This window comes from Maylandia zebra, linkage group LG3 (assembly GCF_041146795.1).
Source record: "Maylandia zebra isolate NMK-2024a linkage group LG3, Mzebra_GT3a, whole genome shotgun sequence".
NCBI classification, from domain to species: Eukaryota; Metazoa; Chordata; class Actinopteri; order Cichliformes; family Cichlidae; genus Maylandia; species Maylandia zebra.
In genome coordinates, this window is record NC_135169.1 from 63,730,973 (window position 1) to 63,734,803 (window position 3,831).

Below are 3,831 nucleotides of genomic sequence, written 5' to 3' on the forward strand. Positions count from 1 at the left end.
GGCTGTGACGTCATCAGCCTTCAAATGCGGCCTCCGGAGGATGCAGCCGACGTTTTGGGACACAGCTTGGGTGTCTTTGTTGGTCATGTGACCTCCCAGGGACTACACATGGAAACGAGCAGTTTAGCTCAAATCTGGCAGGTTTCCATCGTCTGTTTTTGTCCTGATGTCCATGAACATGAACACTGTCCCTGTCAAACACGTCCAGATAATCTGATCCAGTGTTGTTCTTCTTCTGTGGTGTTTGTGATGGAGCAGCAGCTGCTGATCCTGATGTCCTCCACCAAGGGGGCAGCAAATTCAGCTGACTGTCATCATTTATTAAAAAGATGTAACAATGTGACATAATGCAATATAATAGTGTCAGTTACACATTGTGGGTTGCACTGTGGCCAGAATGGACATTACCTCCTGCCTAATGGAAGCTGTCAGCCATCCTGCAACCATGAATTAGATAAGCAGAAGTGAAGGGATTGTTAACAACAATTTAATAATAAAATGTAATGTGATAGTTGCACTTTATTAGCTACCCACAATCGTATGAATAATAACCATGAATGCACTGCATGCTCATAGCAAGTTCTTTAGGTTTAAAGTGAGATCCTGCTTTAAAGGGCGCTTCATCTGCTGGGAATGACATGTTTCTTCTAGTATGTAAGGCTCAGCCCATCTTACTGGGACTTACTTTTGTAGATCCACATGCTCTAAACCTGCTGCTCCATGATTGGTGCAGAAGCTTTAAGCTACTATTAACAAATAATGACCATGGACTTAGTTGTTACTACAATAACTTATCATTGAGCAACTTGTATATTTAATTTTACTTGTAAAACTATGCAAGTAGAATTGAATGGGGCACAGTGAGCTGAGCACAGGCCCACTCTGTGACACTCAGAGGTTTGTGGATATCATACTGAGAGTATTGGACACAGTGCAGCCAGCTTGCAGCCACTTTCCCACCACTTTAGCACAATGTTTACATGAGACTCAGCCACACTAATGTTCCTGGGCAGACATGTGGTGCAGCATGGCTGATGGCACTGTACCTGCAGCTGTCATGGACAAGAACCACTCAATACCTCACCCAAGCCAAGCCTGTGCTGATGTTGTGATCTGAGACCGAGACACTAACCCAGGATTATGATATGATGTTGTGAGAGTTTCACTAAGAATTAGCTCTGATTACAAGATTTCAATCTATCGTAACTCTAATTTGTATTTACTTCAGTTTGTTCATCTTGGAGCTGTGTGCAGCTGAGGACAGTCTTATTATTACCAGGTGAGGATATGTAACAGCCACAGTCTGTAGAGATGATGTCACCATGGAGTGGTGATGTCACTGGAGCTGCCAATATGTGCTCCAGCCAAAGCTACACCAGAGGGTTGTGCTGTGTAACAGGTTGGTGCAGGTGGTGTTATCTACATTTGAACATTAGGCAACAGTCTCATGAAGACACTTTCTATTGTTCACTAAAGACCAACAATAACAGAGACAAAGGGAGAGCAGCAGAACTAGTGCTAACAATTAGCACTGCTAGCCTGCCCACCAACACCAGCTAATGTTCTAAAAACGATGATCAATGATTTTGCTGTAACGGCTCCAGCTGTCTGTGTCAGGGACACGTTGGAGATGAAGTGAGTGATCCAGTGACAAAGGTTTGGAAAGCTGCAGTCAGCTGAGACTAAAGGAGTCACCTGACCGAGAGACCAAATGTTTCACTGAGAACGTCCAGATGAACAGAATCAACCTTTGGGATAATCTGTTCCACACATCCATGTTTCACTTACTGCATTATATTTCCTCATTGCTGTGCACACAGGCCTGTGGCTTATAACCAACTCCAAGTTCAGACTCAGAGGCTGCTGAAGCTGTTTTCTGGAACAGAGACGTGTTGGATATAAAAGCAACTCTTCTTTATGTGTCAGCACTGAGGAAAGGAGCAGCTTCGTTTCTAAGTGTATGAAGGACTGTAGCAGTGTGTGTGTGTGGTTTATGTCACAGACAGAACCATGTCAAAAACACAACTTCAGGTAAAAACAATACAAAATCAAAGAGTCTGATCAGAAGGATTAAACAGAGGAGTGTGGGACTGTTTTTAACAGACAGCAGGTTAAGCCAGGCTGGAGGAGTAAACTGAGCCTCGGTGTGAGCAGCAGTGTGTTTGACAGGAAGCTGAGATAAACAGTCTGGAGCCCATTTAGTGCTTCATATGAAAGTGTGAGGATTTGAAAGCAAATCTAAAATCAAGCAGGAGTCAGTGTGAGAATGATTTGTGCTTTTCCTCAGTCAGATGCTGGGAGTTTCAGTTCATCCATGTTCAGCGTGCTGTGCTTTGTGTAACAGGAGAATATGACAGTATAAATCAAGTCTTCATGTCACTGAAAGCCTCCACAGTCTGCTATGGAGGTGCATCAGTTTGGATTTACAAGAAGAACATTTCTTAAACCTGCCACAAGATGGCGCTCCAACAGAAGGGATGTCCACAGTGTAACACAGACACACACATACTGTGTGAATGTGTGAGTGAATGGGCTTTCAACACAAGGCTTCTGCTGCTACCTTTAATTACATAATTAGCTAACAAGAACAAACTGTTAATTACCACCAAAGAACGGCTCCAGATTTTAGCTGCTGACCATTTTGTGAAACGTTGATTACATCAGCTTATTGTTGATTTTTCAACCTTAATATCAGCTGCTTTAAAGGAGCCTCGTTCTCTGGCAGTAACACTTTTCTTCACTAGATGCAGTGCAGGCACAGTCTGTGTTTCTAAACTACACACTAATGTTCATTGTTGTGCAGCTAAATCCTCCCTCTGGATGGGAAGAATCCCTGTCAGGCTTCAAACACCTGGCTTGGTGTTCTGGAGCTAATGTGTCACCTGTGAGGACTCTGAGATGAACACACAGCAGACACTTCAGTTCTCCGTCTGTGTGTCCTCAGTTTCCCAGCATGCCTTGGCTGTGGTGGTGGAGGTGAATGAGGGGGAACATGCTGCTCTGTCAGCACTCAGGTTTCATACCTGGTGATCTCAGAGGACAAAGCGGCGTTACAGCAGCGCACGTTGATGAGACCTGATGCTCTGAACAGTTCAGACTTCAGCCTCACTCTGAGAAAACAAACGACTGACTGTCAGCAGCAACTACACCTGCTCCATCAGTGACGGAGAGAAGAACTGAGACTGAGAGACATACAGCTGCAGGTCAAAGGTCAGAAACGCCCGCTCTTTGTACGGGTCAGGAGTTAGTACTGCAGAGGTCAGAGGTCAGCTTGCTGACAAACCATTTGAAACAGTTTGGAGCTAAAAGCACAACAGCAGAGGAAAGAAGAGACACTGCAGAGATGATGCAAAATATTGTGTTTTGTTCTCAGCTGTCAAAAAGTGTAACACACGTGTTCCAGCACAGCCTTTGTGTACTTTCACTTCTCCATACTGTCCATTGGAAATCCTGTTTGTTACTTTTTGATTTCAGTCCATGTGTCCAAAGCAAACTTCTGTCCCACACTTTCTCTGCTGACTCTTCACCGATGCTCAGATGATCTCAGATGATTTCACCAGAACTCATCAAAATTCGGGCTCCACAGAAACCCAGACGTCACTAAACAAGCGTAACAAGCAAAGTGAAAACTGGTCGTTCAGCTTTATTGACCAAAGATAAGCTCACATGTCACCTCATGACACAGACACTTATTTCCACAGCATGCACGAGGACTGACAATAAGTGTCTATAAAGCCACTTCTATCTGCCACACCTGTGCTTCTGTCATGGTTGCTCTCCTCTCACTCTGTCATTTATCCACAGTCTGCCTCCCTCTGCTCCGTCAGCTGA